The sequence below is a fragment of the Anneissia japonica genome, unplaced genomic scaffold, assembly GCF_011630105.1.
Source record: "Anneissia japonica isolate Jap-2015-1 unplaced genomic scaffold, ASM1163010v1 scaffold287869_len1821871_cov162, whole genome shotgun sequence".
NCBI lineage: Eukaryota > Metazoa > Echinodermata > Crinoidea > Comatulida > Comatulidae > Anneissia > Anneissia japonica.
In genome coordinates, this window is record NW_022741034.1 from 938,000 (window position 1) to 954,403 (window position 16,404).

General features: G+C 33.3%; 1 long non-coding RNA gene across 3 annotated transcripts in view; it reads right to left on the reverse strand.

The window, feature by feature from the left end:
• Positions 1-1,616: 1,616 nt before the first annotated feature.
• Positions 1,617-16,404, reverse strand: part of LOC117118553 — a 31,033-nt gene continuing 16,245 nt past the window's right edge. The window contains exons 1-3 of one of the 3 annotated variants that reach the window (XR_004447065.1): positions 12,282-12,444; positions 5,761-5,824; positions 1,617-2,812 (exon numbers count right to left, since the gene is read on the reverse strand). This is a non-coding gene — a long non-coding RNA (uncharacterized LOC117118553). Of the gene's footprint in view, positions 2,813-4,063; positions 4,128-5,760; positions 5,825-12,281; positions 12,445-16,404 lie in introns of those variants that run through there. The other 2 variants (XR_004447066.1, XR_004447064.1) reach the window with 2 other exon arrangements.

Consider the following 16,404-nt stretch of genomic DNA (forward strand, 5'->3'; position numbering starts at 1 on the left):
GTCCAGAATAGGACTCAACATTTACATTAATTTAACTAAGTCCAGAATAGGACTCAACCATACATGTACACTAAAGTCCAGAATTGGACCAATATTTTACACCAAGTCCAGGATTTTACAATAAGTCCAAGATAGGACCAATAATTTACACTAAGTTCAGAATTAGACCAATATTTTACACCAAGTCCAGGATTTTAACCAAGTCCGGAATTGGACCAACATTTTAACTACTGTAAGTCCAGAATAGGACCAATAATTTACACTACAGACCAGAATTGGTCCAACAAAAACTAAAATTCAGAATTTTATCTATAAGCCATTTTAACTAAGTCCAGAAGATTAACTCACAATGGGACCAGCCTTTTAAATTAAGTTCTGAATTTGACCGACATTCTATTTTTAACTAGGTCCAGAATCAGACAAAATCTTAAGCATTTTGAAAGGTCAACACTTACTTTACTTAATAAATCACAAACTTCACTTGGCAAACAGTACTTCAATTTATAATCATTCATTTTATGAATGCACAACAAATGTCTGTTGTGGTTTAGACTTTCCACAATTTATCTGCTTCATCTCCATACATCAGGGTTCACTAAAGCTTCAAGTACCAGTATACCTGTCTCTTATACACATCTAGATGTGTATAAGAGACAGCAACTTCTGAGAGGCATATATATCTTTCAGCGGGGCCAAGGGTGGTGGGTGGCGCGTAGGTTCCACGCGTGGCGATCGCCTATCATAGGCGATCGCTTCCGCTTGGATAATCCCAACTGTCTTATTGCGCGAAATGCTGCCGAAATTTTCAAAAAAAGTTTCGTTAACATTTATTGGATTGTATGTGTTGTTTGAAATACAGTATGCTACAAAAGAGTTGTAGTACAATGAATATGGTGTTGCAATTAGTTTTATTCAAGTCCAGAAATTTAACTAAGTACAGAATAGGACTCAACCATTTACAGTAAGTCCAGAATAGGACTAAGCCATTTACACTAAGTCCAGAATAGGACTCAACCATTAACACTAAGTCCAGAAATTTAACTAAGTCCAGAATAGGACTCAACCATTTACATTAATTTAACTAAGTCCAGAATAGGACTCAACCATTTACATTAAGTCCAGAACCATTTACATTAATTTAACTAAGTCTAGAATAGGACTCAACCATTTACATTAAGTCCAGAACCATTTACATTAATTTAACTAAGTCCAGAATAGGACTCAACCATTTACATTAATTTAACTAAGTCCAGAATAGGACTCAACTATTAACACTAAGTCCATAAATTTAACTAAGTCCAGAATAGGACTCAACCATTTACATTAATTTAACTAAGTCCAGAATAGGACTCAACCATTTACATTAAGTCCAGAATAGGACTCAACCATTTACATTAAGTCCAGAATTTTAACTAAGTACAGAATAGGACTCAACCAACCATTTACATTAAGTCCAGAATTTTAACTAAGTCCAGAATAGGACTCAACCATTTACATTAATTTAACTAAGTCCAGAATAGGACTCAACCATTTACATTAAGTCCAGAATAGGACTCAACCATTAACACTAAGTCCATAAATTTAATTAAGTCCAGAATAGGACTCAACCATTTACATTAAGTCCAGAATTTTAACTAAGTCCAGAATAGGACTCAACCATTTACATTAATTTAACTAAGTCCAGAATAGGACTCAACCATTAACATTAATTTAACTAAGTCCAGAATAGGACTCAACCATTAACACTAAGTCCATAAATTAACTTAGTCCAGAATAGGACTCAACAATTTACATTAATTTAACCAAGTCCAGAATAGGACTCAACATTTACATTAATTTAACTAAGTCCAGAATAGGACTCAACCATTTACATTAAGTCCAGAATTTTAACTAAGTCCAGAATAGGACTCAACCATACATGTACACTAAAGTCCAGAATTGGACCAATATTTTACACCAAGTCCAGGATTTTACAATAAGTCCAAGATAGGACCAATAATTTACACTAAGTTCAGAATTAGACCAATATTTTACACCAAGTCCAGGATTTTAACCAAGTCCGGAATTGGACCAACATTTTAACTACTGTAAGTCCAGAATAGGACCAATAATTTACACTACAGACCAGAATTGGTCCAACAAAAACTAAAATTCAGAATTTTATCTATAAGCCATTTTAACTAAGTCCAGAAGATTAACTCACAATGGGACCAGCCTTTTAAATTAAGTTCTGAATTTGACCGACATTCTATTTTTAACTAGGTCCAGAATCTGACAAAAACTTCAGCATTTTGAAAGTTCAACACTTACTTTACTTAATAAATCACAAACTTCACTTGGCAAACAGTACTTCAATTTATAATCATTCATTTTATGAATGCACAACAAATGTCTGTTGTGGTTTAGACTTTCCACAATTTATCTGCTTCATCTCCATACATCAGAGTTCACTAAAGCTTCAAGTACCAGTATACTGTACACTACATAATTCAAACAAATAATAGTCTATTTCTCAATTGTTCATTACTTCATTTCTATACGTTAAAATTTGACTTCCACGCTTTATCTCAAAGTCTGATGTTGCTAAGCTTCAGTTACCAGGGTTCAAACTAATCAGTCCTGATTTCCCACAATGCATTTCTTTGCTCAACCTTCTCTACAGCTTGGGTTTGCCCCAGTTTGTCAGCTTTAGTTATCCAAGCTTTCAACAAATCGGACTGGACATCCAATTGTTTATCTGCTTCATGCAATAACAAACTCTTACTGAATGCCTGTCTTCGCAAATCCACAATAAACATGTGCCTGTGTTTTTCTGAAAAATATAGAACAAGAATTTATGATAGTACAATTACACTATTAAATAACTGCAAGTATTACAATAATATCATCTACTTAAATAAGATGACAGCAGCCATTTACAAGATACATAATATACAGACTTATTGTTGAACAAGAATAAAAACAAATTTAATTTTTGAATATGCTAGTAGAAGTTTTAACATTGCTATAAGTTTTTTTTCCTGAAATACTGAATACTGTACTTTGAAATTTAAAGTACTGTATTAATTTTACAAATTACAATAAAAAATATTCAATTTATTTACAAACAAGTGCCATGTAAATATAGGATATATGAGTTCTGTAGTGTTGCATTGTACAATAGGCTATTAGTTCTAATACATAGGGCTAAAGACGAAGACTATATCGAGGATGATGAGGTGTAGAATTATTGATAGAGGGTTGGTCTTTGATAAATAAATTAACCAAGGACTGAGGAGGGGGGGGGTGGGTGAAATGCCACGTGATGGCAGTGGCATATCTAGGAGGCTTGAAATGAGGGTAAGTGGGGGTCATGATCAGTTCTATGGGCACTCAAAAAATAAAGTGATTTTAAGGATTTACAACTTATTTTTTTTTTTTTTTATATTTTGCACACCCCCTAGATACGCAATCTGATGGTACCAAGATCTGCCCAAAGCGAGCCTCTAGGCTGGTGGTCAGAGGCCGCCAAGGAAGCTGTGGGTATTTGACAAACTTAGGTGAATTTTATTATTTATGCTTATCAGGCATCGAGCTACTGTAATATTACTTCCATAATCACAATCAATTAATAATAATAATAATATGTTATTCTTATATAGCGCTTCATGCCTTTACAAAGCCTCTAAGCGCTTCACATTACTACCCCGGTCATTGGATCAAACACAATTGGAACACATTGAACACCAAATTAAATTATTAAATTAAATTATGTTATTATTCCATAATAATATAGCGCCTTTCTTAATACAGATACGAAGGGTTGCAATAAGCTTTCCAAAATTTTATACCAGACCAATTATTATACAAATGAAATAGTACCAAATTAATCAAATTTTCAAAACTATCTTCAAAATGTTAATATTATTATAAATTTAATCAATTACAAAATTTATAATTAGATAATAAATATAGTAAGAAATTTATTCTGTTTTCCTATCTTATCAATTAATTTTAAACCTGGTACTTGAATTGTAAATATTAACAAATAATGTTCTTCTAAATTATAAAATAATTTTCTTACCTGTTGCAAGGTGCTTAGTGGTGGTGTGCTCATGGCTTGAAGATCACACAACTTTTTTCATATTCTGAAATATGGAATATTTAGAAATAAGTAATAATTTACAATAAAAAGTATTCAATTTATTTACAAACAAGTGCCGTGTAAATATGGGAAACATGAGTACAGTACAAATGTATTTGAAGAAGTTCTGTAGGGTTGCACTGTACAATAATCTTTAAAGTTCCAGTACATAGAGCTAAAGACAAAGACTATATCGAGCATGATGAGGTGCAGGATAATTGATGAGGGTTGGCTTTTGATAAATAAATTAACCAAGGACTGAGGAACTACCTGCAGGCCAATGCAGCAAAATGATTTGAGTGTGAAGTGGGGGGGGGGGGATTTTATAATGTAATTCACCACGTGATGACAGTGGCATACCTAGGAGGCCTGAAATGGAGGTGGTTATTGAGGCGCATAGAGTAATTGGGGGCTCGACAGGCCCGTAGCCAGGGGGGGTTTTTATGGTTCGGGCGAACCCCCCTTTTCTAGCGAACCCTCCTGTTTTCTAGCGAACCCCCTCGAATTTTTGAATGAGTCCCACCCGTTTTTAAATTGTAGCCTGCATTACAAGCCTACATTCATAGAATATGTCAGCTTCAGAAGTTCGGAGATTTAAATTAAAACGCAATTCCTTTACGATGGCACACATAAGGATGGCAAACATCGATAAAAACACGGTTGCCGTCTCAACTTTCACTGGCCTTTGGCTGAATGTTTGTAAGAAATGTACCAACCGGTAACGAAACCGGTCGCCGTCTACCTAGAGTAAATGGTGCCACCAAACGAAGCTAAAGTTTTGCGATTTAATCCACCAAATGCAAATAAAGTTTTGCGACTTAATCACCTAAATGTGGATTGTGTGGTTAGTAAATTCCATAGCCATACTGTCCATCACGCACACTAAACTATGTACTGATGGAGCATTTTGAGGAAAAGGACTCTCCTTTTTTTTTCATCCCAAACAATATATTATTAATAAATCAACATAGTCCATCTCAGTCATCATAGCCAGTCTCAAAATTAGGCTAGGAAGTTTGTTTTAAACAGCAGACACGCTACAGAACGGAGTGCGTCAAAACGAGTATTTGTTAATGTTTAGTGATAAAGAATCATGAAACGTTGTAGAATAACCGACTTTTTTTCGTCCGCTGTTGCAAAGAAGAAAAGGACAGATAGTCCTGGTGGGTTATTGATTTTAAAATCAATTAGCCTAGCCTAGATGTTGACTAGCTAGGTTCGCTCCTTGTTCATTTAGATACAGAATTATACCCCGACGACAACAAAGTGTAGGCCTATAGGCCTAAGTACAGAAGAACGTACTACAGGTAGGCCTACTAGGCCTAGGCTTTTGTTGTAAAAGTTGAAGTGCATGTACAGGATGCGCCATAGGCCTATATTTAAAAAAAATACAATTTGTTAATTATTATTGGTTGGCCTGGGACGGACCTAGGCAGGCAGGCAGGCCAGCTTTACCGTCGGAAGTCCTGGGATTCGACGATGACGTCCGTGCACGTTTACAAACGCCATTGATTAAGAATGAAAATAGACGCGCTAAATTTCGTGTTTTTTTTTTTTATGAAAGAAAGAATTTATCGAACATTTATCTACATAAAAACAAGAATAATATTGTAGAAATTATAAAATAATTTTCTTACCTGTTGCAAGGTGCTTAGTGGTGGTGTGCTCATGGCTTGAAGATCACACAACTTTTTTCATATTCTGAAATATGGAATATTTAGAAATAAGTAATAATTTACAATAAAAAGTATTCAATTTATTTACAAACAAGTGCCGTGTAAATATGGGAAATATGAGTACAGTAAAAATGTATTTGAAGAAGTTCTGTAGGGCTGCACTGTACAATAGGCTTTAAAGTTCCACTACATAGGGCTAAAGACGAAGACTATATCGAGCATGATGAGGTGCAGGATAATTGATGAGGGTTGGCTTTTGATAAATAAATTAACCAAGGACAGAGGAACTACCTGGATGATTTGAGTGTGAAGTGGGGGGGGGGGGGGATAATGTAATTCACCACGTGATGACAGTGGCATATCTAGGAGGCCTGAAATGGAGGTGGTTATTGAGACGCATAGAGTAATTGGGGGCTCGATGATCAGTTCGATGAGTGCTAACTCGAAAAATAAGGTGATTTTAAGGATTTTTAACTACTTGACTGATTTTTAGGGCGAAGCGCAACTTGGAAGGGGGTGGGGGAGATCGGGTAGGGGATGCATGAAATTTTTGGAGGGGTGTACGCACCCCCTAGATATGTAATCTGCATGATGGTACCAAGCGAGCCTCTAGGCTGGTGGCCTAAAAATGTTATTTTATAGAACCATGTGTGGCAAAGACAAGGCCAGTCACTCGTCGCAAATCAATAATGGCCAAAACATGCTGAAATGTCAACATTTTGAAATCTATTTTAATGCACTAAACTAACTTTTATTATGCCTGCTGCTATTTTCCCCATTTTCAATGTTAAAATAACAATTTTTAACGATTTGATTATAATCTTGGCCAGAGAAATGCCCAAATTTATAAACTTTGAAAGGCTGATTTCTATATTACATTGTTCTTTAATTAGCTCTATGTTTAAATGCTTGTAATTCATGAGGCAATGTCGGATTTAAATAATTCTTTTATCATTTTATAGCTCTCATTTTACTGTTTAACAATGTATTAATAACTAAAAATAAATTGATTTTTGCAACCAGAGAAATGCCCAAATTTATAAACTTTGAAAGGCTGATTTCTATATTACATTGTTCTTTAATCAGCTCTATGTTTAAATGCTTGTAATTCATGAGGCAATGTCGGATTTAAATGATTCTTTTATCATTTTATAGCTCTCATTTTACTGTTTAACAATGTATTAATAACTAAAAATAAATCGATTTTTGCAACCGGTGACTGGTTTGGCTTTTCTTTGCCAATACTGTATGTATGTATAACCTAATCTCACAACCTCACAATGTTTAAACGTTCTTACATCATTGTGTGAACATTATTTTGTGACATACCTAACGTGAACATTATCAGAACATTTTGTGTTTGCTTTGCACATGGCTTAACTCAATATTTTTCATATTCTGAAATAATAAACAGTTAAAAATAAGCAATAATGGTACAAACTTTAAAAAAAACAACAAATCTTTTCGAAAAATGCAAGTAATGACAGTGATGGATCCAGGGTGCAGGGAAAATAAATAATAATAAAACAAATACAGTAGATAAAATCTTTATCATTATTAAAACATAGGCCTGATTAATCAATAAAACTTTTGGAAACATGATGTGATAATAGGAATTTAAATAAATTGACAAAGGTACCCAGCAACAACAATGATATGGAAAGAAAAATCCTAACATAATTTAAAAGAAAAGTAATAATTAATGGTAACAAACTATCGATGCGTTGGTCTCTTTAATGACAAATGGGTTTGCTGCCACTGACAAAGGTGATGAAACTGGAGTTTTGTTGTTGGACTATAAAAGGCTCTAACCTCACCTGCTTTCCTTGTGCCAAAGAACCCACAGAGTGAGAGTTGGAAATCATGTCAAGAGGTGGGATCCCACAGGGTTCCTGACTTGGACCTATTCTTTTTATCATTTTCATAAGTGATTTGGCAGTTGATTTTCATGCAGTTAAATATATGGATGATACTACTGTGTCTGAGAGAATCACCAAAAAGGAAATGAGTGCACTCCAACCTGTATGTGATGAGATCTGCACTTGGTCAAATACAAATAAAATGAAAGTAAATGAGAAGAAGACACAAGAAATGTTTATTACTTTTAAACGTGATAAATCTGATCCCCTCCCCTAAAAGTAAATAGTTTCGATATCATATGTGTTACACAAACTAAATTATTAGGCATTATAGTTCAGAATGATCTTAGGTGGGATGGTCAGGTAACGTCTGTGATTTCGAAATGCAACACCAGAATTTATTTTCTTAAACAATTACGCAGAAGTGGTCTTCGACCAAGAATGCATTACGACATTATTACTGTAGTGTGATTCGATCAGTAGTGGAGTATACATGCCCCTTATGGTTCACAGGTATCAGTTTAGAGACTCAACAGCAATCAATTGAGAGAATACAATGTAGAGCTGTAGCAAGTATTCTCCCTGGTTTTTTTATGGTCATGCTTTGAATTTGTTGAGCATTCCCCGTCTCTCTGACCAATTGACTGATATTTGTAAGAGATACTATAAGAAACTCAAGAAGAATGAGCACTGACTAAATGACTACTAACACTTGCGCCAACTCACTAATATCATCTAAGGAAATTAAAATATGCTTTGCCTAAAGTGAAAACAGAAAGATCAAAGAAATTTATACTTAATTATGGAGCTTTTAACCAATGGTAGATGATTCCTCGCTGCTTACTCTCCTTAATTAAATGCTGCTGAAATTGTAAAATACTGATATTCAACTTTTGTAAATTTTGATTGCACTTTTTATCTTTTACAGAATGCAAAACTTGTAATATAATTAAGCTTCTTTTTTATATCTATTTATAAAATAAATATAATAATGGCTCTATAACTTGTTTTTTTGTAAAATTACTGTAGTAGAAAGACAAATGAATAATATTATTTTAATAAATAATAATTGTTGTTCTATTTTTTATATCTATTTTAAAAATTTCATATAAGCAATCTTCTGTTTTTTTTGTTTTTTTTAAATATTTTTTTTATGTAATATACCTTTTTGACTTATTTTGAATGTACATGTCCTTGATTTATTTGTGAATGTATTTAATTTTTTTGACTACTATTGTAATCCAATCTATATATTATTTTATGATTGCAATAAAGATGAATTTGAAAATTTGAAATACCAATACCAATCAATCAATCAATTTGGTATAGTTTACAGGTATTCCAACAACAAACAATTTATTCAAAATCAACTATGTGCCTCATAGCAGAAACAATCCAAAGAAGTCATTATTTTTCTAAGAAACGAAAAGCATGGTTTCGTTACAATCATTGTCCTGGTGGAAGTAATAATAGAAAATTTAAATATGCAAGAAATGAAGTGACATCGGTGAAGAGGAAGACAATATGGAATTTTGAAAAAATGATTTCTAGCGAAATAAAGGAGAAAACAAAAATCATTTTGGCGATACGTAAATTCAAAAACCAAAGTAAAATCAAGACTACCTTCCTTGAAGGATAATAATAATATTTCACATAGTGACGATAAAAAGTAAGTTTGAACTCTTGAATTGCTTTTTTCCTCATTTTTTGTAAATGAAAACATGGATACAATTCCTGATTTTCAAGTAAGAGTTTTTGGTGAGGACTGTTCCGAAATAGAAATTTCACCCCAGATGGTTTGAAGAATGCCTTATGAAATTGAATGATGGATTGCACCCTGTATTATTAAAAGAATGTAGGTTTTCAATCTCTAAACCATTATGTATAATTTTTCGTAAATCTCTGGATGAAGGAATGGTTCCTAGGAGTTGGAAGGAAGCTCATATAGTACCACTTTTCAAGAAATGGAGTAGAGTTGATGTCAATAATTATCGGCCAGTCAGTTTGACTTCTATATGTTGTAAAGTTATGGAAAGCATAATTCGTGGTGCAGTTATTAATCATTTGGTTGTAAATGATTTATTATCTGAACAATAGCATAGTTTCTGAGCAGGGAGATCCACATCCACCCAGTTGTTAGAAGTAGTCGAATGTTGGTCCAGACTTGTGGATGATGGTAAAGATATCAATATTTTTTACTTACTGTAGATTTTAAAAAAGCTTTTGACTCGGTTCCACATTTGCGGTTAATAAAGAAAGTTGAAGCTTATGATATCACAGGAAAAATTTATCGTTGGATACAGAATTTTTTAAATGGGACATTTTCTGGTTGGTCGGATGTTATTAGTGGGGTACCCCAAGGGAGTGTTCTTGCCATGGTATACCAGAAGTTGCAATGTCAGAAGTGAAAATATTTGCAGATGACACCAAAAAAAATTTGATTATGGTGAATCTAGACGTAATTTGCAGGTTTCACTGGATAATATGTTTGAATGGTCCCATACATGGCAATCACCTTTTAATCCGGAGAAATGTAAGATTCTGTATGTTCGAAGAAGGAACATGAAATGTGATTGTTTTGTACAAGATAATGAGTCATGTGTTAACATAGAAGAAACTTTATTAGAAAAATATCTTGGTGTGCATTTTGATAGTAATTTGAAATTTGATGAGCATATAAATATTTCAGTTTCTAAAGCTAACAAAATGGTAGGTCTTATAAAAAGAACATTCATTTATAATGACAAGGACATGTTTTTAATATTATTATTGTTTTTATTATTATTATATTGTCCTATTTTAGAACTTAAATGTTGTTTGGGCACCTCATAATATAGGATTAATTAAAAGAATTGAATCTGTGCAAAGAAGAGCAACTAAGACATTGCCTGAATTGGTTGAAAGATTGCCTAAAAGGTTGAAGTATTTAGGTTAATATCAACTCTAGAATATAGACGACTCAGAGCAGATATGATTCAAGTTTTTAGAATTATAAATGGTCTCGACAATTTAGACATAAATCAATTTTTTTCATTTTCTGATAGTTTTTGTGAGACTAGAGGGCACAAGTTTAAGCTATATAAAAACAGGGCTAGACTAGATGTCCGGAAATATACATTTGGTTCTAGAGTGGTTGATGTTTGGAACAGTCTGCCATCTATAGTACTGATGGCAACCAGTTTAAATAAATTTAAATCTTTACTAACGATCACTGGGTTAACCTAAATTGTAAATTTTCATTTTCGTACTAATATAGAAAATAACAATAAAAAAATAATAACAATAAGATTAAAGTAATTAATTATACAAGTATTTTTTTTCAGGAAGTACATTTTAGAGAATATCATATATACATTGTTACAACTATAATCATCTTATTTTCATTAAATTTTATGGGCTATGAACTTCATTCACTGAAACCCCAAACGTCTATTGTTGATGAATCGTGTAAGAAGTTTTGGATGGGTCATATAAGCTAAAAGCTTACCAACCGACCCAAAAACATGAAGCAAGTATCAAGCAAGCAAGTAATTACTGAGAACACCACTGGAGATTCCTGATGATGACATAATTAATGTCGAAATATTGAATCTCAACACGATGGCGTGTATTTCAATACTTGGAGTATGTATTATACTTTCTTATCTGAAATTAATCAGTGGACCTTTCAGCCACTGGAGATGTCTGTTTAAAATTTATGCCCACTATTGGTCATGTGACCAACCTAGCAGATTGATTCTATCAAAAATACAAAAAATGAGGATATTACTTATAATAGACTGTATATATAGACTATCTTATAATAAGATTTTTTTAAACACTGTTTGGCAAAAACGAAATAAAAATAAAATTCTGATTTTTTTATTAGCAATTTTTTAGCCAAAAACATTCAAACAGAGGAGAAAATAAAAATAAAATTTTATTTGTGAATGTAAACAGTGTAGATGTAATGGAATAAGTACATCTTATTTTTGGAGATTTCAAGGCAGCGGCGGGCGAAATAGAAATAAAGAAACACTTTAATTTTTTCTAAAATTCACATTTTTTCATGGTGGCGGGTGTAATAATTGGCCAGAAATAAAATTTTGTTTTTATTCGTAATCACCATTATTGGCAGCGGGTTCACTAAACAAGGTATTAAGAAAGTCTCGCCTAAGTTGACATGGGGCCGAGTTAACTTGGGCCCGAATTGACATGGGGCAAAGTTAACTTGGGGCCGAGTTGACATGGGGCCTAGTTGACCTGCTTCCAGAGTACTGCGCCCTCACTATAATCATTACAAAAATACGATCGTGAAAGAATTATAATAGGTACCATATCCTACTTAATAAACGTCTAAGCAATTAGTACTCCCATCAACATTTATTACTACTCATGTGATAAACTGAAATAGAAACAAAACAAAATCACAGTATAAGTACCACCCTTACACTACTTTCAGGATTAGCAAATAATACAACCTGAAGAGATGATCCATGCGACCCATCAACATCTATCCCTGGGTCGCGAACCATACTGAAGGTGTTGTAAAACAACGCTCGACAACCGCCTAGCCTACCTACCATGTGCACATGGTTCGACCTAAACTATTGCCTTTAAAAACCGTAACTGTTCTCTACTTACATTCAAACCCGGTGTCTTGAAATATTCCACGTTTATTATTCAACAAAATTGTCAAGCAAAGCAAATTACCAAGGTCTTCAAATGTATAATTTTTGCCTTTCTTAGAAAACAACCCACGACAATCCGTATATAAATAAAGATTACATGTGTAAATAGCCAACACTTTACCAAAAAAGCGCTCCCAGAACAGGATTGCCAGTCCCTTAACCAAAGTGTCTCATCTCGGTTTTTTGGAAGAAAAACCGAACGACAATCGGAGTCCGTGCCAAAAAAACAAACAAACAAACAAACAAAACAAAACTAAACTAAACAAAAAATAAATAAATAAATAAAAAAAACCCTTAATTCAATGACTATCCTATTTAAAGGAATCAAATGAATCAACTTCCAAAAAATCATTACAGTAATTCACAGTGCTTCCCAACCTTCCTGTTGGTTGAACCAGAGCCTCACTGTTATTCTTGTTCTTGTTCGTTACCAAAACTTTGCAAACTTTAAATGCGTCCAGCCTCGCCAGTTTTGAACAGACGTGCATGAAATTTTGTACACATGAGATAGAGCTAGAGGTGATTTCCAACAAACATTCATCGCCCTATTTTTAAGTTGGACCCCATGGATCCCCTAGACGTCACCTAAAAAACAAAACAGGTCAGGTTTCAAACTTCAAAAGCGTCCAGCGTTACGCGTAGCCAGTTTTGAACGGATGTGCAGAAATGTTGTACACATGAACTAGAGGTGATTTCCAACAAACGTTCATTGCCCCATTGCCCCTTTTTTACATTTATTTTTACTAATACATAAGAATGTTTGAGGATGATCTGGATATTAAAGTGACCGTTCGGAGTAAAAAAAAAAGGAAGAAAAGAAGAGAAGGAATGGGCCTTTTACAAGGCAACTGTAAGGGCGTAAAGAAAAGATGGATGATGATGAGCTGTTGTTGAGCGCAATGAGGATGTATGGCGAATTCAATATTCACTTCAAAACACAGCATTGATTATTAAAATTAATTAATAATTAACTTTTAACATTGCCTGCTAGCATGATAGTGGAATAGGTTTTTATAATTTTTCTTTTTATCTGTTGGATTGTGTATTGTTTCAGTTGATTTTGAAGGTTAGTTTATCTATTTTTTCCAAAAGGTGTTAAATTCAAAATTGGCTAGCAAAAAACGAATAGCCCCTAATTAAAAATCAATTAAGTTGCTGTAGATTTTAATAATGTACATTTTTATGCTTAGTATCATTCATTTTAACTATTAGAATGAAAACAATGAGTTTTTAAAATAGAAACTAGGAAAAACAATAAGTATAGGTCGAAAATATTGGGTTCCTCCAATGAAGTATTTTATTATCGTATTGAAACACACATATAGGCCTATATACTGTATATGTACATGTATATATGTATGTATATATACATATAAATATGTATATATGTATATATATATATATATATATATATATATATATATATATAGACTTATATTATTTTTTCTTTATTCCATCATCAGCATCGGGGCTATCCAAACGAGCTGCATTTGTCATATCAAAACGCAAATCATTTATAATTAGTCTCATTGAACTATTATTATTATTATTAATTATTATTATTATTATTATTATTATTATTATTATTATTATTATTATTATTATTATTATTATTATTGTTATTATTATTATTATAGTTACTTAACGCTGATTAATGCACTCTGGTTTACGTCAATTTTCATTGTCAACGAAGTCAATTTTACGAACCAGTCGAATAAAAAATCATACTCAACGAAAAATCGTAGTCAACTGCATGAACCAGTCGAATAAGCCCTACATAACATTCTAATGCCATTGTGGTGCAAGCATTATTAATAAATTTATATAGGCCTAATACTTAAATATAATGTACAACATCGCTGCAAGGTCCGGGCCCTTGACGCATGTATATTGACTGACCATGTCAACTATGTGTACCACTAATGGGCAAGTTTAGGAGGAAGGGTCCCTCTGATTTTGTATACTGTTGACAATGAATTTTCGATCGTTTATAAATTTACAATTTTTAGATGTTCTCCGAGGGCAACTTTGAAGAGATACTAGTATGAATTTCTGCTTATTATGACCAAAAGCAAAAGCACATTCGGCATTTATTAAATTGGTGTTTTTTTATCTTGTATATTAGTTTTTTTTACTTTAGTTCAAAATCAAATGGATCACCTGGACACAAATTTCGACTGTATCTCGCTGTATTGTCGACAATATTACATTTTCCTTGATTCTTGAATTAGACTTAATGTCCGTGATCATGTAAAACACTAATCCGATAAACATGGCAGCCAGAGACCCTAATAAATATCGTTTACTTATACAAATGCAAATGTAAAATTCGAAAATCCAAATCAGATTAATATTTGATCAGTTGAAAACAAAAACCAGAGGTGGCGCCATGATTTGCCAGACGGGGGGGGGGGGCCGATTCCCACGACGAGGGTTCAGATCTCCCCGACGAAAGCAATGTGGGCGTGTTCGAGCCTTGATTAAAAGGTTTCGAAAGTGGTCCGGGGGGGGGGATATCCCCCGAAAAATTTGACAATTTAGGTTTTTCAAAGGCTTATTTAATCGATTTTAGAGTCTACTAGGCCTAATATGTAGAAAATACACATATTTTTTTCTCTCCCCGACGATTTGTGCTTTTTCTCCCCGACCGGGGGGGGGGGTTCTCTCCGACGGGGCCCAGGTTAAATGAATCTGCTGAACCTGCGGTAGTTACACCACTGGTAGATATAGTACAACAGAGCAAAGGTATGTAATCTCAGATTATCTTGTTAGTTTAGTACAAGAGTTTATTCTGTGAACTATGTTACCATTTTAACTAGCTTGCACTGCAGGACTTGGGCTAATGCACTGCATGATGTGTGCACACAAAATGTTGGTTTATTTATAATCCTCAATCATTCATTAAAATGATCAAGTTTTATCCAATTTGTGAAAATTTCCGGTTGAAGTACAGTATACAATAATTTTATGAGTCATCATGTATATGGTTATTATTAAACATGTAAACTATTCTATGAGAAATATATAATATTAAATACTGCTGGTTTTTGGTATGATAAATTTACTGGATTTGTTGTAGAAAATAGCTATTGCTATGGTCTGCACACATCAAAAACAGAAGATGCCCTTCATTCGGCCAGGTTCAATTTTTCTCAGTATTAACTAAAGCCCGCTGAGGAACTGGTTGATGGGAGGGAACACATCGGACTTCAAGACATCGCGTAAACTGACTTTAAAGATGTATTGTCCCATGCTAAATATAAAAAAAAATCATAAAAATATTTTTGGAAATTAACTTGCCCATTTTGAAGTCACATGAAAGTTTTCAAATTGAACATAGAAATTAGTGTTTTAAAAAAATGTCTACCCATCAGTTTACAGCGAAAATTGATAGAAACTCTCGCAGTCACTGGAAGTGTTTTATTATTTTTATTATAATTTGTTGGTTCAAAAATCAGGGTACACATTTTTTTAATTCAATAATTTTAATAATGTTAATAATTTGTATGTTATTGCACAATGAGCAAGTTTATTTCAAACTTATTTTTATGATTTTTTTTACATTAGCAAGGGACAATACATCTTTAAGCACTGCAGAATGTTGGATTTGCCCATTTCAATGCAGTGGAGTGGACGAAGCAAAATCAAGTGATTTCCTTCTCACATCAGTAATAACAGTGGTGGATCCAGAAAATTTAGAGGGGTCTAGGGTGAGACTTTCACAGATGGGAGGTCTAGAGCACCTAAGCCTCATGGTTGGGGCTAAGGTAAGAAAATTTATGATTACGGAAACTCTAGATGATCAGAAATGCCACTCTCAAAACTTAAATGTAAAATGTTATGGTTTTCTCCTTTTATTTTTAATTTACAAAACTTTAAGCTGGGCTCTTCCTTTTGAAGAGACTGGTGAATATCTCCATGGATTAATAGTATTTGTTTTTTTTTGGAAAGCTGATGTCATTACTGTAGTGTACAAGATAGAGAAAATGAATGAGACTGCAACTTCAGACAATATAAATTTACCGGGTCAGTTATATTAAATATCATGGCATGAATACACAAACAGTACTATTACA